This window comes from Phyllostomus hastatus, unplaced genomic scaffold (assembly GCF_019186645.2).
Source record: "Phyllostomus hastatus isolate PE091 unplaced genomic scaffold, TTU_PhHast_1.1 phas_contig_477, whole genome shotgun sequence".
Classification (NCBI taxonomy): Eukaryota; Metazoa; Chordata; class Mammalia; order Chiroptera; family Phyllostomidae; genus Phyllostomus; species Phyllostomus hastatus.
In genome coordinates, this window is record NW_025333889.1 from 4,116,928 (window position 1) to 4,138,630 (window position 21,703).

The following is a 21,703-nucleotide window of genomic DNA, read 5'->3' on the forward strand; positions in this document are numbered from 1 at the left end:
AGCGTGAAGAATTCACATCTTTGTACCGCTGAGGACGGGCTTGGCCACGAGGCTTGCTTTGACCAATGCGATGTGGGCGAAAGTGCCAGTTCTGAACTCCTGGCTCAGTGGGCATTGCGGTTTCTGCTTGCCCCTCCTGGGCGCCTGTGACCTGCCCTGTGACCTCACCCTCTGGCCCTTCGGTGCGGTCCGAGAGTAAAGGCACGAGGAGCAGACCTGGACTGGACCGGAGACCCGGGGTCCAGGAGAGCCCTGGCCCAGATCAGCCAGCCGCGGCTGACCCGCAGACCCAGGAGAAGGAAGCGAACATTTGTTGTGAACTCCTGAGACTTTTGCATGCTTGTTACACAGCAAACGCTGACAAACACAAATCTCAAGGGAAGAATGAAATTTTCCTGAGTCTTCCTCTATTGCAACTTCATGACATAATTATTTCCATTCGCCCGCAAGCAAGCTGAAGCTTCAAGAGATGAGGTAACTTGCCCAGTGCCCTGCAACTTGTTTACCACCAGGACTCGCCACAAAGGACAAAGCTCCAAGTTCCGTGTCCTCGCTCCCAGCATGTCTGCTCTCTGGCCTCGAAGAGGCCACCCTTCCCCTATCTCTTCCTCTGCGTGGGCCCACAGGCCCCTCTGGGCCCTGCCGTCTTTCTGACAAGCCTGAGCCCCACTGTGGCCCCTGGAGGTCCTGTCCCCTTGTCACCCTCCACTCCCTGCCTGTCAAAGCCGTGACCTAGGACCAGCTCCCAGTCCACCTTCTGCGCCTGAGCAGGGCTGGAGGAAAGCAGAGCTGGGAGCTCACTGAGCCGGCGGGTACCCCCCAAGCAGTCACTAGTACGAACCCCCCCCCATGTGCCGCCCCTGGGGCTCGGCCACGGGCACTCAGCAGGGACCCACACAGACCCCGGCCGTGCCCGCAGTCTAGCAGAGAAACAAGACATGAGACCATAAACAGTGAAGTAAAGAATGACACAGTGCAGTCGCTACTGGGGAAGACAAGACCTCGCAGGTTATTATACCACGGACTTCGCCGGGTGGGTCCGGGGGGATTACTCGTCAAAGAGGCAGCAGTCAAACTGAGATGCGAGGGGTGGTGGCCGCCGGGCAGACAGGGAGCGAGGGCAATACCACAGCAGGCAAAGGGAGCAGCTTCTATCAAGCGTGGGTGTTCACGTAAGTGTGTGGTTGCACTTAGGTCCTTATATGGAATGCTGCTGGGGTCACGCCCAGTTCCTCTAGATCCCTCGGCTGCCCTGGGGTCCCAATCCTGCCTCTTCCCGGAGCTCTGGGCTTTGCTGCCAAAGGCTTCAACCTGTGACCTCGGGTGACTCCCTTGGGCACTGGAGCCACGGCATTCATAAGGAGGCCCAGGAGAGACTGGGGAGTTCTGGGTCCAGCCAGGTAGCCCACTCGTGCCCAGAGGGCAGGTGCAAAAAACCAGCTCTTCGCCTCGATGCGGGACAAACCCTAAGGTGCAGTCACACTCCAGGGCTCCCTGGAGGACCAGGCTGGCTCTGAGATTTCACCCAAAAGGGCACGTTTGCTCGACCTCTCCCTGTCCCTACCCCGTGCCCCTCCCTGTCTGTCTGACTGGTTCTGCTGGAAACCTCTCTTTAGTGAATTACTGGTTCCCAAGCCCAGGGTCTGCTTCTGGGAGGACTTGACCTGTGATGTTCAATTCCCACATCAATCCTTTTCCTTGTGCCTCTTGAGCTCCCCGCAACAGCTGTCTTAAGGATTTGCTTGCAGGCCCTGAAACCAGGCCCTTCGCCAAGAGCAAGACTCTGGAACCCCCACTTTACGGAGAAATTGATCAGATGGGATCAGGCTTGGAGTCCTTAGCTTCCTCTCCCTGTCCCTCCCCAAATGTGGCTACGCAGGAGGACCACTAGCACCCGACCCTTCTCTGTGCCTCCCCTGCCCCCTGCCCCCTGCCCCGGGCTCAGCACACACCCTGCCTCAACTTCTGCACAGACCAGTTCATAACCCTCCCTGGGCCCGTGAGAGGGGAGAACAGAAGCCCCAAATGAGACTGGATACACACAAAACCCACATGTAGGTGACGACAGCATCCTGTATTTACCTACACGCTGAGAATGAATGGATGAAAAGACGAATGTTCTCCGAGTATCCAAGCAACCCGACCCGAGTTTCAGCGGGCCCTCCCATTTCACAAATGAGGAAACTGAGGCTCAGAAGGCCGGGACGTCTCGCCCTGGACGTGGCAGCTGCAGGGCTCCGGGTCCTTCACCGCCAGCTCTGCGTCCCCGGCCTCCGCCCCCGGACTCTGAAGGAGGCCACCCTCCACTTTCTCCGCCCGTGTTCTGGCACCTCGGTAGGAGGCAAGCGCTTATTGTGAACTCCCTCCGAAGGTAATGGATACTATATATTTAAAAGCCTTCTCTCCTCCCATTCCTCCCTTAATGTCTGTGTTTTATAAAGAATCCTAGGAGAGCAGACCAGTGTACTCATTCTGCTGAGCAATCAGACACAATGTATCCTCATGACCCAGCAATTTCACCCCTGGGCCTGTGCCTCATTGGGCCAGCTACATGGATGGCCATCACAGATTCGTGGTGGCAGAGGCCTGGAGGGAGACGGGGTGTCCATGGCTGGGCAGCGGACAGGTGTGGTGTGCTCACGGTGTACTGGGGTGTTATGCGGCAGCCGGAAACAAAGACTGAAGTGTGCGCAGCCACGTGGAAGGATCTTTAAAAGATCCTTTGATGCAGGAAGGAGAAAGCAGAGCGAAAGCCATGAAATCACTTCAGTGAATTAAAAATGCAGGTACACAAAAATAATAATAAGCATTTTAAAAGAACATATTTAAATAAAAAGACATCAGCTAACTGGTTGCGTGTCCCGGGAGGGCAATGCAAGTACACTGCGGGTCAGAGGGGTTAAACCCGTTTGTCAAGACCTCGCTTTGTAGTGAGAAGGCACCGTGGTTTCACAGTTGCTCACGTGGCCCAGTTGCAGCAGATGGGTGCTTCACTTTGTTCTGACCTGTCTGATTTGACCTGAACTACCAAAATCTTCGGTGTCTCACTTTCTTCCCTGGTCAAGAGTGGAGGAAAGACTGGGCAAGGGGAAGTAATGTTTAGTTAGAAAGCACCGTCCATAAATATGAGCACAAAACCTGAAACCTGGCGTGAGTGGAGCAGGCAGGGTGTGAGACACTAGGGAGAGGTGGGGACTGCGGCGCACTGGAAAGATGTCCCTTTAAAGGGGTCAGCTTCCACTTAGCTCCAGTTTTATCCCCAGAGGGTAACAGAGGCCTAGAATTGTCAGAATTTCAGAATGTTCAAGAGAAGGTAAAACAGCCAGATTCTCAGATAACATCTCAGATTTTTTGGGGGTGCTTGCAACTAACTTTTTAAAAGCCCATGTCAGCTACAAATTCAAATCTTAGCTCCACCACCAAAGGGCTGTGCAACCTGGAGTGTGGTATTTGACTTTCTCAGGCTAAGCCAATTTCCTTGTCCATGAACGCTGACTCTAAGGCCAGCTCTGCCCAGAGTTTAAATGAGCTCATTCAAGTCCAGGGCATGGCTCTCAGTCAGGAAGGGTCACGGTCATCACAGAGCACCTGCTGCGTGTTGAATATGCTAATGTATTATCGATCCTTATTTTTCAGATTAAAAACATTGATGCTCAGAGGAGTGGAAAATTAGGTAGAAGAAGAGTCCTGTGTGGAAAAAATCCTCTCCAAATGTGATAAAAGGAATGGGAAAAACGGAATTGAAATAACGGACAAGGAAGGGTTGGGGGATTTAAAAGCCTCTAAGTCAAACAGAAGCGATTATTAATGTGCCTGACTGCTAATGAGCCGCCAGAGTCTCTAATAAAGACACCGGCAGTCCCCACGGCTCGCAGACTCCGCCCCCCCGCCCCCCCTGGGGGGGGCAGCAGTACCTGTGAGTTTCCAACACCCAGGCCAGTGGGAGCTGCTGCTGCTGCCGCTGGCTCGTGCCAGCTTCTGCCAACCTGTCCTGGCCCCAAACCCGACTTTTCCGGAACACCCAGTGCTGGTTCTTAAATGTGGCCGCCACGGTGGGGCCATGGCGAGAGTATTTACACCACAGAAAGTGGCAACCACAGCCCATCGGGCCTTGCTCTCTTCCCTAGGGAACTGGTTGTCAAAACACCTACCCCGCCCCCCCCCCCGGGCAAAATCGTCCCTCCAGTACCTATAGGCCTGCTCCTGTCCCCATGCCTTTCTCTCTGCAGGGCCCCCCCCCCCCCCCGTCTGCAGAAGCAACACCGGTCAGGAAAAAATTCCGTTGATGCAAGCTGGTTAATGATTCATTGCGGGGAATGAGGAGGGGGTTGCTGTTTGGTTCGGGAAAACGCTTCTTCACTGAGCGATAACAAAAGTCCTAGATCGAAACGGGAAGCTTCCTGCCTGCCTGCACGGGCAGGTGGCAATTGTCTGCGACCACGAGAAGCTGAAAAGGGACCACAGCCAAGTGTTCTGGCTGGCAAGCTGGTGTGACAGATGCGAGTGGCCCAGCTGCCCAGCAGGGCTCCCCCTCGACCTCCAGGGGAGAGCGGTGCAGGTCAGGTTATCAGCAGTGGACGTGCGGCTTCTGGAAAACACGTGCCCTGCAGAGGAACCGAGAGCCACCGTTTGCAGGCTCCTGCTGCTCAGAGGAAGTGATAACGGCACTGCTCTCATGGGACCGAAACCCCGGACAGCAGAGGGGAGTGCCTACACCTGCTCTAAGGGTCCCGGCCTCGTGCCCCGGGAGGAGGAGGAGGAGGAGGAGGGGTCCGGGTGAGGGAGCTCAGCCACAGGGTGCTCACGACTGGGCGAGGAGCGGAGAGAGAGGGGGCGGGGTGGCTGAGGGCGCCCAGGAAGCTGTGGCTTTCACAATGGGTACGCTGGTTCTTCTGCAGTTTACCGTTTAGGGTGCACTGTGCCCACCCCAGGCAGGATCCTGGATCAGGTTACTGAGCGTGGTTTGTAAGGTGTGCCGAAGCCAATAACCATCCTAGGAACAAGCAGGAGCTCACGGGGCACAGACCAAATCAGATGAACCTGTTTTTTTTTAAATTTTATTTACATAGTAGAAGGTCCATGCATGTTTGCTAGCCTGGTGAATCGGATCGTTTGTGGCACATGATTGAAATTACTGCTCAGCTGCCTACAGAGGCCAGGCGGCTGATGTAAACCAGCGGGACGAGATGGGAGTGAGGCAGTAGGGGGAGGTGGGGACTGTGGCACATTGAAGACAAATGCCTCATTGAAACAAGGCGGTTTCCACTCAACTCTGTCCCATCACCATGGGGTCCTATAGGTTACCAGATGTTGAACTTTTTCCAGGGCAGCTGAAAATTCAGAATATTATGTAAAATCTCTGAATTTTAGGAAATGCTTTTAACTGGTTCATAATTTTGAAAAAACAAAACAAAACAAAACAAAACAAAAAACCCAAAAACATATGTCAGGCAAACAGAACACCAAATCCAACACAGGGGCTACACTTTTGTGATCTTTGTTATAAAACACAAAAATCTCAGCAAAGCGTTTTTGTGATACTCCTCTGTGATTTCTGCTAGGAACCACATGGCCGGACACGGGCCGGGATGAGACCGCCTCCCGCCAGCCCGGATGTAGGTTTCTGGCGCTGACGGGTCCTCCCTCTCCCACCTGTGACTCGGCTTCGGTTCCAGGAGGCGGACTCACCCCTGTGTGGCTGCCACAGCTAGGGGCATCTCAGATACGCTGGGCGACAGGCAGAGAGCCAAAGCGAAACGGAGCTCAACAACCTGGAGCGACAGGGTAGCGCAGGGAGAAGGCACTGTTCGTGTCCCAGCCGCTCCGCCGCTCCAGGGAGGGCGCCGTTTAGTTGATGCGCGTCTCCTTGGCGCACTCATTTCACTCCCTGCTTTGGTTGCATCCGCCTCGCAGAGCGGAAGCATCTTGCGCATCAGAAACAAGACAACAAGCGCCAGCGCCACGAACCCCATCACTGCACCGCGGTGCCAGCTGGCGCGGAACAAACCAACACTTATCCCTCCCTCTCCCCAAACCAGTTGCATTGAGAAGAAACAAATCTATCATTATTTGCAGACCACAAGGTCATTGTACCTAGAGAAGCCAGAATACATAAAAAAAAAAAAAAAAGATGGCCCTGGCTGGTGTAGCTCAGTGGATTGAGCTCAGGCTGCGAACCAAAATGTCGCAGGTTCGATTCCCAGTCAGGGCACATGCCTAGGTTGCAGGCCATGACTTCCAGCAACCACACATTGACGTTTCTCTCTTTCTCCCTCCCTTCCCTCTCTAAAAATAAAAAAAAAATAAAAATAAAAAAAAAAGATGACAAATGGTGAGATAACTCAGAAAGATAGGTAAGAGCGCCTCCCAAGACCATGACTTTCTTGGACACCAACACAAGCCGATTAGAAAACGTTGTGAATTCTGTTTGCCGAAGTTGCTAAAAGTACTCCACACCCAGGAACAGGGCGGATGCAAGGATTATATGGGGCCCTGGCTGGGCCGCTCAGCTGGTTAGAGTGCCGACCCGGTACACCAAGGTTGCAGGTTCGATCCCTGGTCAGGGCACCACGAGAACAGCCAATGAATGCATAAATAAGTGAACGACAAATCGATGTTTCTCTCTCTCTCCACCCCCTTCTTCTCACTTTAAAAATCAATAAATAAAAATTAAAAAACAAACAACAATATGAAGAAAATTTAAGACATACAAAAGAATGCCCCAATAAATTGAGAGCAATGCCATGTTCTCCAATACTATAGAGCTCAATCCTATAAAAATATGCGTGATCTTCTAATTAACCCATAAACTCCATGTAAATACATAACAATTCCACCATAGCCCTGACCGGTGTGGCTCAGTGGGTTGGCCGTCATCCTGCGAAGCGAAAGGTCGCCGTTTTGATTCCCAGTCAGGGCACATGCCTGGGTTGTGGGGTCGATTCCCAGTCTGAGTGCGTGTGAGGGGCAGCCGATGGGTGTTTCTCTCCCTCCCTTTATCCCTCCCTTCCCCTCTCTCTAAAAATAAATACGTATAATCTTCAAAAAAGATTCCAACTGTAATTTTTAGGGCACTGCTTTACAAACTGACTATAAAATTCACCCGGAAGAAGAACGTGTGGAAACCAGCGAGGAGTAAAGGGAACAACAACCAGGTCAGGTCTGCGGGGTGGGGGCAGACGCGGCGATGCCCCGGGAGGACGGCAGGACGGACCTGGGGCCGGGAAGGGTCTCCGGTCTGTGGAGCAGAGCGCGCCCACAATCGGATTGGGACTGTGTGGGAATTTAGCATGCGGCGTGACGGCATTTTGAATCAATGGGAAAAGGGTGGACTGTTGAATGTGGAATATCTACAGCATGGCTAATTTTCCCTGGATAAATAATAATTGAGATGAGTGACTCACAAAACCCAGAACCCATAAATAAAAACACTTGACTCTAGAAAACTTGTAAACTTCCACATGACAGATGAACCATAAACAAATCTCCTTAAAAGTGACAGACTGGGAGAAAATATTTATAGCATAAGTAACCAAAAAATTAACGTGCCAAGCATATGAAGAGCTTTTTTGGAAAAAATCAGATTTTTAAAAGGGGAAGCCAACGGACAAGGAAGGCAAGGAGGCAGCTCGCAGGTAAAGAAACACCAGTGGCCAATGCACGCACGACAACAAGCTCATCCTCGTTTCAACAGAGGGGGGTGTGGCGTCAAGTACTGGGCTCCTGCATCTCGCCCCACCGTTGGGTGGAAATCACACCGATCGTGTCGGTTAGGAGCCGACGTGGGGACGCGGTGGGCGCCGAGGGACACCAGGGGGTGACGATCATTGCAGGGGCTTGGGCGGGGTGGTGGGACAGCGCCTGCGGTAAACACCTGCCTCCCTGCGGCCCAGTGACGGGTCGTCTGGAAGACAGCAGAGGCGCACACGGACCTTGCTTGTTGCAGTAGCAAGGGAGGGGGGAAAAGGGAAAATTGTCTAATTGTCCCACCTGGAGCTGGACGGTGAACTGTTTGTGTGACAGTTAAGCACAAAGTTAAAACATGACTGTTAAAAGTCTAAAGTTACCCTGGCTGGCGTAGCTCAGTGGATTGAGTGTGGGCTGCGAACCAAAGCATCACAGGTTCGATTCCCAGTCAGGGCACATGCCTGGGTTGCAGGCTATGACCCCCAGCAACTGCATATTGATGTTTCTTTCTCTCTCTCTTTCTTCCTCCCTTCCCTCTCTAAAAATAAATAAAATAAAATCTTTTTTAAAAAGTCTATAGTTTATAATGCTCTGTTGTATATTTGAAAGTCGCTAAGAGTCTTGAAAGTTCTCGTCACGAGAAAAAAGCACGGGTGACCATGTGGCACTGGATGTTAACCAGACTTCCTGTGCTGATCGGTTCGCCATAGATCCCCGTACAGCAAATCACCGCGCTGTACACTCAACACCCATACATTCTGCGTCCGTTACATCTCAATTGAAAAATAAAATAAAATGGTCTTCTTCCCGCCCCTCCAGGAAAGCACAGAGCAGAGTGACCCGACTCGGAAAGACCCGAAAGACGGGTCGCTGTGGGGAGAGAGGAAGTTACAGGGCCCTGTGTACAGCTCACCCCGTTTATTTTTTGAAATACGTGTATTCGCACAGGCTCACGTCTCTGTGTAAACGCAGGCAGGAGGGGGCGCGGGCTGGTGAGGGCACGGGGGCAGGCTTTCACTCTCTACTCTCTGCGCTTCTGTGCTGTGCCGACGCTTTTAAAAAGCATATTCATCTCTCACTTTGGCTGAAAAGCCAAAAATAAAAGAGGAAAACGAGAAAGAAAGTAAACAGGCGAAACTGTTGCGAGCACAGCTGCCGTCCTCCCAGAAGGGGCCTGGCCTCGGCACCCATCATGTCACCCTGCCCCACAGGGAGCACTGCCAGCCGGCCTGCCTGGTGGGGGGACTACCCTACTCCTGTGGTTGTACCATCCCTTCCCCCCGCCCCTGCAAACCAGAGCTTTAAATAACAACAGATTTTTTAAAAAACAGACAAAAGAGAAATCACCCCCAACACCCAGTTTTTGCCTTGGGGGATTTAAATTGAACACATACGCCTTTCCCAGAGGGGCATGGGGAATAAAAGGTAATTTTTTATGAAACTAATTTTAAATTATTATTACGTGGGTATGGCCGCTTATTCTGGAGAGACGAAAGTGTTCAGGAAGGGAACATACTAAATGCCACAGGTCGTTCATTTTTAAATGGTTACTTTGATGCTGTATGAATTTCACCTCCATTAAAGACAATCCCCATGGCAAGCAATGCTCCCTGCTGTCCGCAGGGCGGAGTCCAAACTCCCAGCCCCGCACCCCAACCCTTTTCAAACGGGGTCAAAGGCTCATTCCCAACCTTGCCTGCTGGGGCTCCGGGCTGGGACCTCAAACTCCAGCAACCTTATCCCTACGACGTCTGAACCCCATTTCCTGTTATAATAATTCTTCAAGAAAGACAAGGGGTGAGATGTGAAACAGAAAAAGCTATTGTATAAGTTATAGCTCAGCCATGGTTTAAAAAAACTCAAACGGTCCGGAAAGGGTGTGCATTGGAAAGCAGAAAGGGTGCCCCCTCGGGCAACCCCCACTCTCCCCCACGGTTACCGGCTTCTCCGACACCGTCCCTGTCACTCTGACGCGCGGGCAACCTTGTGTCCACACTCTCCCCTACCAAACAAAACCCCTGCAGACTCTCAGGCTGCAGTGTCATCCCATCGCCTCCCCCGTTTTCCAATGCAGTGTTTATTTTGGCGGGTGTGTATTGATCTGTTACATTTTCCTGTTCAATTACAGCCGACATCCAACATGCCTTGGTCTCAGTTTTAGGCATGCGGCACCGTGGTTATAGGCAGTCACGTACTTTACAGAGTGTTCTCCCCACGACAACTTTTCCTCTAAAACTTGGAGATGTGTCCGGCTTATGACACGCAGCTTTGTCCTAATTTTCTCCACAGTTGCTGCGGCTTCCACCGGCCACATCCCTGTGCACTTAAGTTTCCTATTAATCCCGTTTAGGCTCCTCATTGATGCTGGCTGGTCCCCAGTCTGAAGGAGGCCGCAGTGAAGGCTCCCGGACGGATGATCTCAGCCCGTGGGACCCGCCGGACACATTCCTGGGGGGCGCTCAGCTCGGGGCCCAGACGCCACAGATGGGCGTGGATATGGGCAGTCTGCTCTTTGGAGCGGTCGCCCCCGTGGGTGCCCCCTCCCTCCGTGTGTGTGAGCCTCTTGCCCCACCTCCACGCGGTCTTCAGACCTGAACGAGCACACAGATCACTGGAAGGTCTCAAGTGAGTGCCGATTCCGAATCCGTGCGCGTCGGGGGCCCAACTCTCTGCGAGTTGGACAGGCCCCGCCCCCGCCCTCGCCCTCGCCCTGGGGGTCGCGGACCACACTCTGCGTCCCCAGAGCCCAGAGCAGCGCCGTGCAGCGTGAAAATGACGGGGGCGTCACATGTGAGTGAAAATGTTCTCGGAGCCACATTTTTAAAAGTTTTTAAAAGCCAGGTGCAATGAACTTGGTGAATATATGTTATGTAATCCAATATATCTGAAATATTAGGAGTTTAATCTGCAATTAAAAATAAAGCTGTATTATCATCTTTTTTTTTTTTCTTTCTCCTCCTCTTCTTCCTCTTCTGTACCAAGTCTTTGCAGCCTGGTGCGTTTCTGACCCCTCGCACACCTCAGGTCACGCTCGCTGTTCCCCAAGTGCCCGGCGGCCGAGGGGGCCGGGGCTGCCGCACCACCCGGCTCTCGCGCATCGCTGAGCTCTGCCGGGGCCCGCGGCCTGACGCCGCCCCCGGGACTGACGGTGCAGGGAGCTCTGCGCGGCCTAGGGCTCCGAGCGCGGATGCTGTTGTTAATATCGTTACCCCTACCTGTTTCTAGGCAACGTTCCCAGTAGCTCTTTTTTCACATTAAAAAACGTTGAGATGCCATTGCCACGTACTATCGCATCGGCTTCAGGCGTACGACCTAACGATCTGATGATATTCATGTACAGCGGGAGAATCGCCACCGGACGTCTGGGTGACACCCACCACCGCCGCCGCGCCGTGGCACGGCATCTCTTCTTGGGGATGGGAACGCGCAAGACCGACTCTCTCCACGCCGTTCAGATGCACAACACGGTATAGCATTCACGACAGTCCCCACGCCGCACGCCACGCCCCGGGACCATTTCTTTCGTGGCTGGAGGTTCGAATCCGTGGGCCACCTCCACCCACTGACTTTGAAAGGGAGTCACAGCGCATTAGGAATGGGGTCAAGTTCGTGCTCGCCGACCGGCCGGCCGGCGCTGCACTTGCCGAGTTTCGGCGGGTCCTCGCTGCCCCAGACACCCGAGGGCCGCCGCTGACCTGTGCAGACGCCTCCGAGAGCGCCCGGGTGCTCAACATAAAGCCTCCCGGACTATTTTTAAGATGGTGAAAACCTCGCCGGCTCTGAAGTTAAATTTATGCTGACAAGGCCCTGAGAAGCGAGGCGAGTTTCGGCAGCGGGCGGCGCGGGGGGGGAGGGTTTAGTTCTGTTTTGTATTTTCGATTTGAACTTCCTCACCCTTGCTGACTGCCTTCCTGAGAGAAAAAGCAGAAACGACAAAGATTGATCTGCAGTCATCCTTCCTAATATATATATATATATATATTTTTAAAGAAAGGAAGAAAGACGCGTTAGCCTGGAGGGTAATTCGGAGGGCCGCGCCGGGCTGCGCGCAGAGCGGGCCCTGGGCCGCGCTCAGACCGCGGAAATGGGCCTGTTTCCCCATTTCTCTCCGGACTTGCTGTTTGATCTTTCTGCTCCTTCCTGTGTAACCATTTTCATCACGGGGTCAAAATTTGTTCACCCAGGCCGGCAGGAATACACCCTTGTAGGTGCAGGGCAGGGGGCAGGGCTGAGGGGTGCAGAGGGGTGCAGGGGGTGGGGGCGGGGAGGGCACAGAGGAGAGGCTTCCTTGGGCACCTGGGGGCCGGAGCCAGTCCTGGCCCCGAGGCTCCGCGGCCTGGTTCAACCCGGACCGAAGAGGAGGAGGCGGGTGGGGGGTGGGGGGGTGCTGCCAGGAGTCTACATCCTCCTCCCCCTCCAGTATTCAGCATTTGCTTTCTGCGAGAGCCATCTTCCTAAGCCGACGCACAAAACAGAAACACGGGCAGGGACCCATGGCGCAGACCGACAGCTGTCAGAGGGGACGGGGGAGGGGGACTGGATGAACGAAGGGGGAGGGATTAGCCGAAGAACATGACAACACGAAAAAAAATTAATAAATAAAAGAGCCGTTTCCCTCTGACACAGGCAGGGGGGGAAGCTCGTCTTCTCCTTTGCTGTTTCCATTTCTCCTTTTCTCTCCCCCCAGACCAAGGCGACAGCGGCGCCTCCCCTTCCAGACCGGAACCACAGACCGTGCTGACCGCCGCGCGGGCTCCCCGATACCACAGCCCCGCGCTGATCGGCTTTCGGAGACCCACGCAGTTCCAGTGGGGCCCGAACAGGAGCCTCCTCCGGGCCCCCTCCGCAGGAGCCTACGGGGATATTTTTATCCTTAATTACATAGCCCCGTGATGCCTTCCAGCAGCTTGCTTCTTTTCTTGAAACTCCCGAGGTCGTCTGGCAGAGACAGCAGTGACAGCTGGCAGACAAGCTCCGAGTCCCCCGCCTGGGGGGAGCAGCCTCGGGGGCGAGGAAGCCTGGGGCGGTCCCCCATGAACGGTGCAGCTCGCCCCCAAACTCTCCCGCTGCCCTCACTTCACCCCGGCCCCGTCCCTGCTGCAGTCACTGTGCCCGACCCCTCGGAGCCGAGCCGATGATGACACAGCCACCCTGGACAGCCCCCTCCTAAGCCTTGGCCGATGTCACTGTTCCAGAAGGAGTCGTAGCATCTTGGAGCAACAAGGCGTTTGGAGGGCTCCGGTCCACCGCCCTCCGTTCAGAGGCAAAGAAAGGGAGGCCCTTTCCCCCCTTGCTCACATTACAAATTTACCCCTTCCTTCTGCCATTTAGCCAATGTTTACTGAGCACCTACTGTGTGCCAGGTGCTCTTGTAGGAGCTGCAGATACAGCGGTGAGCAACACTGACAAGGCCTGAGCTCCCTGGGGCCTTCCACCCTCACGGTGAAGACAGACAACAGAAGACTGAGTCGATACGTAACAGGAGTCGCCGTGGTGGGCGGAGCAATGACCCACCTCAAAGACCATTGTAACCTGGTCCCCGGGACTTTCCTACACGGCTTGTCACAAGGAGTGGGGGCACCGAGGTGCAGAGGGAATTGAAGGTGCTGACGCACCCACCTGGAGATAGGGAGAGCACCCTGAATTACGTCGGTGGGCCTGCTCTAATCCTGAGGGCCCCTCACAAGGGAAAGAGGGAGGCGGACAGTCAGGCCCAGCAGACGGCCTGGTGAGGAGCTCTGAGCGCCGTTGCCGGCTCTGAAGATGGAGACAGGGGTCCCGCGGGAGCCGAGGAATTCAGGCGGCCCCTTGACGCTGGAAAAGGCAAGAAAACAGACTTGCCCTGAGCCTCCAGAGAGGATCATAGCCCTGCCGGCACCTGATTTAACCAGGGCGACCCACGGGGGACTTTCGGCCCCCAGAATTGTAAGACGATGTATTTGTGTTGTTTTTATTTTAAAAAAAATTTTAAAGATTTTATTTATTTATTTTTAGAGCGAGGAGAAGGGAGGAAGAAAGAGAGGGAGAGAAACGCTGATGCACCAGAGAAACACCAATCCATTGCCTCTCACTGGGCTGCGGAGCGAACCCACCACCCAGGCGTGTGCCCTGACCGGGAATCGAACAGGCAACCTTCTGCCTTGCAGTACAACGCCTAACCAACAGAGCCACACCGGTCAGGGCTGTGTTGTTTTTAAACCACTATACATGCGGTAATTTGCTACGGTGGCAAAGGGAAACCAAGTATCATGGCAGACGGTGCTATGGCCGTGAAGAAAACTAAACAGGCGTGTCATGGAGAACGACTGTGGGGTGCGGCGGGGCAGGGCACGACTTTCGTTCGATGGGGAGGCCTGGGAGTCAGCCACAGGGTGATCTGGGCGTCAGAGCCCTCGGCGGGGGTCAGAGCAAGTGCAAAGGTCCTGGGGCAGGGGGCAGTTTCAAGTTCATGGGGGGACTACCTCGTCAATGCCTTCTCAGGAAGAGAGAGCCGTTCTACTGTCTGGTCCCCCTCACAGCCAATGGCCTTCCTTGCAGACTCCTGAGTAACCCTTAAATCGACCTGTTTGCACGCCTGGTTTCCCTCCTTAAAGCCTGGGACCGTGTCCTCATGTTCTGCCCTGGTCCCAGGATGAGGGGCTAAGGCCTCTTAGAGTCTGCAGAGTGGACATTTGTCAGGGACACTGTATTTTATTCTTTTTAAGGTTTTGTCAGTTATTTATTTACTTACTTATTTTTAGAGAAGGAGAAGGAGAGGGAGAGACACTTGGATCCACTGCCTCTCGTTAGCTCCCCAACCGGGGACCTGGCCTGCCAGCCAGGCACGTACCCCGACCGGGAATCAACCCGGTGTCCTTTCGCCTTGCAAATGGTGCCCAACCCACTGAGCCACACTGGTCAGGCAGAGACACCGGATTTTAGAAAACATATTTCTTCATTTCAGGATTTCAGAACCTTGTCCCCCGAGCCACATACGGCCGAGAGACAGGCAGACCCTGGGATGGGCCTCCAGCCTCCCGGGGAACTGCGGGGAATGGAGCGGCTTTGGGAACCCCCGCTGCCTTCCGGTGAATCTCTGTGTATACACGACCAACCGATCGCCTCTGCTTCGGGCTCTACAGATCGGGGCTCACGGTGAACAACGGTAATAACTGCCTGTCTTCGGTGTCCCCACGGAATGTCCCTCGGGGCAAGGACCGTGTCTGTGAGGGTGACGACCGTCCCACCAGGGCCCAGCTGGTGTTTGCCGAGGGACTGAGCGGATGGGCAGGCGGCTGTGGGAACCTCTGAGCTAAGTCGTGCTGCCCGGCAGGGGGCACGGTCAGGAGACACAGCGGTGACCCTGGCTGGACTTGGCTTGAGAGCAGGGCCATCGGAGCCTCATTCCTGGAGGCTAATGGCCCAAAGGCCGTGCAGCTTGCAGCTGGGCCCACAGCTGGGCCCACCCTTCTGTGGCTGGAGAAGCAAAGGCCAGTAGCTGGACATGACGGCAGCGTCGGACTCAACGTGGCATCCACCGTCTAGCCAGGGGGCCCAGGCTGCTAGGCACCTCGGTGACTGAGCCAAGGAGGGGACGCGTCGTCTGACCCTTAAGCTGCAGCACAGCCGGTCAAATGACATCTGTAGTTGGTCACTGACTAGTTGTGTGAACCCAGCAAACCATGTGACCCCATCTGAGCCTGAGCTCCCTTGTATTTCAGGTGAGAACGATGACAATGCGTCCTTCACAGGACTCGGTTAAACCTCATAGGGCCAGGGTCTGGCTGCTGATAGGGCTCCGTACGTGAGAGCAGTGAAGGGAAGGGGTGACCAGGTGGGTCCCAGGCCTGGGGCCCTCCCTTGGGCCCCTCTGGCACCCTCGAGGTCTCTCTCACGGCTGCCTCCCTGGGCGCCAGCCCCTGCCCCGACATCTGCCTCTCTGTCTTCCCCAGTCCTTCAAAGCTGGGGGCACGCGGGCCCGATGAAAAGGCACGTGCAGCCCTGGCTGGCGTAGTTCAGTGGATTGAGCATGGGCTGCAAACCAAAGCATCACAGGTTCGATTCCCAGTCAGGGCACATGCCTGGGTTGCAGGCCACGGCCCCCAGCAACTGCACATTGATGTTTCTCTCTCTCTCTCTTTCTCCCCCCCTTCCCTCTCTAAAAAATAAATAAATAAAAATCTTAAAAAAAAAAGGTGCGTGCATCAACCGTGACCCAATTCTTCCCTAAGCCACGTGTCAGACGCTGCCCTGTGTGTGCTTCATGTAAACCACCGCTCTGGCCCCGGAAACCCCCTGACGTGAGAAGGACCAGCGCCGTCCCGATGTTTCAGAGAGGAAAGGAGCCCCTGAAAACGCTTTGCGTGAACCAGGCCGGGGAGCAGCGGACACCCTCCCGGGGACGTGCAAAGGCAAGGCCTCTAGGACGCGGGAGCCAAGCCCGCAAGGAAGACAGCAGGCGGCAGGACCAGTTACAGAGGGCGACGGGCCGCGTGAGGCGGGCTGACCCCCAGGGGAAAAAGGCGATGTCGGCATTGAAGCCCATGCTGGAGGGAGTGACGGCAAAACCGAGACTGCGGGCCAGAGCGCCCGGCGAGGGACGCAGAGGACATCGGCCAAGGGGCGGGAGCAGGGCCACGAGCCGGCAGACACGGCAGGCGCGGGAGGCCGGGGGAGAAGGCACACCGAGACTTAGGACAGCAAGCCGTGACTTTAAACGCAACACGCAGAGCTTTCTACCGGGCCGGCCAACGTGCCTGTTACTCTGTTTCTGTAAAACAAGACACACTTTTCGTTTTTGCCAGTAACTTTATCGATTCGGCTACTTTGAGTGTGTCGGCTGTCTCTCGCTATCAGCTCCCAGTGGGGACAGGCCGGGGTGCGGCTGAACACCTTCTGACATGTGAGACAGCCCGCGGCACAGAGCTGTTTGGCCGCAGTGTCAGGGGCACCGAGAAGCTTTTGCAAACCACTTCTGACACGTCTGATCAGTCACAGCACCTTGTCCGTACACTGCACAAATAACGAAGAACACGCCAAAAATGTTGTGTATCTTCCATGTTCAAGGTTAAAATGGCTGCACAAAAATTTACCAATTTTGATTTTTTTTAAAGGCACACTGATAGGACAGCTGTCACGGTACAATCTAACAAAACTGTTTTTGAATGAAGTTAAAGACAACTAAGCACTACTGGAGCTATCTTATGGAAAAAAATATAATGGACTTTTCACCCAACCCAATAACTTCTTATGGGGGCAGCGGAATTGAATCATTCAGTAAATATTCATTGAGTGCCCACCACATACCCAGAACCGTTCTGGGACAGAGAGTAAACAGTAGTATTAAGTATATAAAGTCAGGTGGTTAAGAATAAATCCCCACGGGGTAGTCCAAACCTTCACACATCAGGATACTTTGAACTGCAGGTAACAGAAAACCCAAATTCAGCTCCTTGAACAAAAAAGGACTCAAACCCCTCACAAACAGGAAGTCCGGGGACAGCGCCGCGACCAGGCCGGTTCATTCCGTTCGGTTAATTCAGTGGCATCATTGAGGACGCAGGTTCATTCCGTCTTCCTGCTCTGCCTTCTGTGTATTGGCCTCACTCTCCGGCCACTGCCCTCCTGACTGCAAGATGGCGGCAGCAGCCCCAGCAATCATGTCCTAGGACAGCTTCCACAGGTTGACAAGGGACCACGTCATCCAAGACCAACAGACCTTCACCAGAGGCCCCGCAGAATTCCCCCGTCACATCTCACGGGTCACAGCGGCCTCCTCGCCCTGTGCCTAAACCCACCAACCACAGCCAGTGCAGACCTCGGGGGAGATCTGCTGTGGGCGACAAACAGGAAACGGGCCCAGGTCCTGGGGCGAGGTGGGCCAGGGACGAGATGACTGCAGGGGAGGCCGGGGTGGGGGGAGAGTCAAGACAGCCATTGGGAGGCAGAGGTGGCACCCGGGGACCAGAAGGAGATATGCACAAAGACAGAGGGAAGGAAAGACCCAAGAAGGACCCAAGGGCCGAAGAAAGACCCCAGTTTGCAAAGCAAACAGGCTGAACACCTTCCAGGAATGACAGGGGCAGAAAAGAATCCCCCCTGCACCCCCAGCCCCCTGGCTTCTGAGCAGAAAAGGGGAAAAACCGGCTCCCAGCGGTGGAAACGGCACCAGCCCGGCGCTGGCGCTCCGATCTGGGGTTGTTCGCGTCGTTCAGGTTCTCGAGGCAGCGGAACGACACCTGGGTGGGGTCTGAGGGACAGCCTGGCTCCCAGGGAGTTTATCTCCACCCAGTTCCCTTTGGAGTGTGAAGGCGGAGACTGGAAGCCGTTTGGAGACACCCAGAAGCTTGGACCACAGACCTGCCTGTGGTCCACAGCAGGATGCAGGATTAAAATAAAATAAAATAAAAATAAAATATAAAATAAAATATAAAAAATAAATAAAGATAAATAAAAATAAAATAAAATAAACATAAAAAATAAAATGAATACAATATAAAATAAAATAAAGTAAAATAGAATATAAAACAAAATAAAATAAAATAAACATAAAAAATAAAATGAATACAATATAAAATAAAGTAAAATAAAATATAAAAAATAAAATAAATAAAATATAAAATAAAATAAAATAAAAATGCAGACACCGGAAATGGCAGTCATGGCATCAGGGACAGCTGGGCCACCAGGGGCCCCCCGCCGGGTCCCCTGCCCCCGCCACGCCCTGCAGCCCTGCGTGGCCGCCCTGGCCCTGCGTGGCGTCTGTCGCCCGAGCCTCTCCTGTCCCCGCTTGTGCAACGCCAGGAAGTGTGCGCTAGCTAGCACCACATCCTCCCCCCGGCGGCTCCGGCGGAGTCTGCGCCTCACTCGGTGACCACTGGGCACAGTCACAGCCGCCACGCTCTTCCTGAGCTTCATAACAATGGCTGAGCCGTTTACCCGCCGGAGCCCTGTGACGGAACGGCCTGCAGAAAGTTGTTTTCTCGTCTCTCTCTGGAAGCCACACTGCCCAGAGCTACGTAACAGCCACCGTCAGGGGACAGGAACTGAGTCACGAGTGGCTCACCCGAGCGGCTCGCGCCTCGGGGCCGGGTGTCATAGTCAGGGGTCGGGGTGGGGGTGGGGACGCTGAGAGCGTGAGTCAGAGAGTCTCACCCCCTCCCCCGATCCCCCACTGGCGGTAAAGCCTGTGCAGAGGGTCCTGTCTTCACTCCAACAGTCAGAGCCCTGGCTGCTCTGTTCTTCTGGGTCGGAAGGATGTCAGGGGAAAAAAACCGGGGTGGAAGGCTGGTAGGAATGGAGCCTTGGTGACTTGGGGGGGCAGGGGCCCCACTTCTCAGAGGGCCCCACTCACGGGGACTGAGACCCTGGGTGTGGGGCGGCCAGTTCCGGGACAGGCCCGCAGGCCGCTTCGCCAGCCCCGAGGCCTCCCTTCAACCACCCTCCCGCTGGCCCATCGGGGCTGCAAACTGTCCTGAGTCTCCCCGGGAAGGTCATTTCAACGGGCAGTGGGAGCGCGACAGCTGGTCCTGGACTCGGCATTCCCGCTCGGGGTCACTGCCCTGTTCCGGGTCAGGGAAGAGGTCAGGTTTGACAAGCAACCCTGTTCCCCGCCCCCCACCCCATGTGGGACGCTCAGGCCAGAGGGGCGGGTGGGGCTGCCTTTCTGGCCTCACCCGGACTGCAGGGCACTGCCACCCCCGTGGACTGGCTGCTCACGTCCCGTCTCGGCCCCCGGGCTAGAAGGTTCTCCAGGCCCGAGGATCGAGGCAGCTGCCGAACAACAGCTTCACACCACCGCACGCTGCCCAGGCACGGAGACGCAGAAACCCGCAGCGCAGGGTGCGAGGGAGTGTGACGGCCACAGAGTCTGCCGCCCCAGGTGCGGCCGCCTCAAATCCTCCAGAGCATTGCCCGCCCCCCGCCCCGCCCCACCCCCCTTCTCTGGGTCTCCTCGCCCCACGCCCCTTTCCATCGCTCTGTCAGCACTGCCCCCGACCCCCATGACCCTCACGCACTCCCCTCCTCCCTCGTCTCCCTTCACTTCTTCTTCCTCTCTGACTTTCCTCTGGCCCCCCCTCCTCTGTATTTTCCACTGTTCTTTTCTTCCCCCCCCCTCCATTGTCTCTCTCCCTCCCTCTCTCTCTCCATCCCAGGTTCCCCCATCGCTCCTTCCCCTCACCTGCGCACACGGCAGACCCCACGTACACGGGTTAGCAGACGAGACGGTTTGCTGGACGCCTGCTCCTTGTCGCGGACAACCAAGACAGCGGCCCCGCATGCCGACCACCCGCCTGCGCTGGGTCTGTCACACGGGTTCTGGGAGGCACGTGGGTGACTGCCACTTTCCGGCGGACTTGCGACCTCACCCAAGGCCACACCTACAGCTGGCAACATCTGCAACTGCCCCAGCTGGGCGCGCAGGGGGCTGCCTCGGTCCCAGGTCCCTACCAGCTTACCACAAGGACCGATGCCCCCGTGATCAAATGTCACCTTCTCCGTGGGAAGGACAAGGGGCCCCTCTCCTTGACAGGCTACGTTGCCCTACCTCCCTGCGCTCCTGGGGCAGAGTGCGTGCGCCCTTCCCCAGGGGACCCAACACCCGGCCAGGTGCGGACACCCCTGCGGGGAGGCCTGGAGACCTGGTGTGGGCTCCACCACCTCCTGCAGGCCTCCGCTCCATCCATCCTTAAAGCAGGGTTTGCCTGAAGTCAGTGTACAGCTTCCCCACCCACCTCTGATTTTTCGTAGATCTGCGAAGGTAGAAGGAGAATAAAGTCACCGAGGGTCAGGACCCTCCTCTTCCTAACCGAAAAGGGGGAACCCCCTTGCGCGGAGGCCGCTCTGCAGAGCGCGAGGGTGCAGGATGCAGCGGCTCCCAGGTTCTCACCCGGCGGGCGGGCCGGGAAGCCCCCGTGAGAAGAGCGGAGGTAATTAACATAAGAAAGCGACGAAAGCCTTTGGGTGCTGCACTTGGCAGCGGTTCAGGCCGCTGGGTTCTTTCTTATCTGGGGAGCCGCGTTGTCTTTGGTGGCCCTCGCAGACTCGGAGGTGAGGGATGAGTTATTTAGAAACTGGCTCAGCTGAGAAAACGGTACGAGGTTTCGTCTCAACAAGAAAAGAGGAACTCGCGTCGGCACCACCGGCGGCCCCGGCGAAGCGCCCTCCGACCTCCGTCTCGCTGTGCCCCTGCTGCCATCTGCTTCGGGGAGAAATCCACTCTCCTTACTTCAGGGGGGTGCTGTGTTCTTACAGGGCGGTGCACCTCGGTGGGGGACGCTTCCTCGGGCGACCCAGGCCCCACAGCTCCCTGTCCCTGGTTGGTTACTCGGGGTCGGCCACCGAGGCGGTCACAGACCCAGTGCTGGGGTGAGGGGCAGACACGTCCCCGCAGGGCCACAGCTCTCGCAGGGAACCCGCCTGCCTGTCACCCTGGCTGAGTGTGGGCCTCAGGGAACAACCCTCTGTCCCCACAGCTCGACCCCCAGGGCCAGGGGGTGGGCGGGCACCTGCTTCAAGACAGCCTGTTTGTACGCAGACCCGTGGCCTGCACGTGGCCCACGCAGAAAAAGCCGTTGGGGGGTTGCCAACCAGCCTCCCTCTGGGGACGGGGAACCGAGAAGTGAGTCTGCCAGTGGGAGAGGAGAATCGCACAGAGCACCCACCCCGCGCCCTCCGGGTCCGGGTCCCAGGCCTTCTCCCCACTCGCCCTGTGCATCTCCGCAAAGGCCGCCTGCCCCTTACATGCGTTAGCCAAGGGGAGTCTCTGTTCTTTGCGATCCCCCCTAACTCAGGGATGCCCCCAATTCTGCAGCTGCTGCAGGACTGGCTGCGACTCCCAGGGCCACAGGACGAGTGGACCCGAGAGGAGACAGACGGCAGACACAGTCTCCCATCCACAAGTCCTCCCCGGGTGCACACTCTAGACAGGAAGCCGCAAAGTCACGTCTTTTCCAGCTTAAGGCCAAGTCATACTTCAAGTCTTCTTCACTTTGAAGGAAAAGAACAAACCACAAGGGGGAAAAGATCAAACGCACCG

General features: G+C 55.6%; 1 protein-coding gene across 1 annotated transcript in view; it reads right to left on the minus strand.

Annotated features, from left to right (window-relative positions):
- The window catches only part of INPP5D (inositol polyphosphate-5-phosphatase D), a 108,329-nt gene that overhangs the window by 71,804 nt on the left and 14,822 nt on the right, over positions 1–21,703 (minus strand). The window lies entirely within an intron of this gene.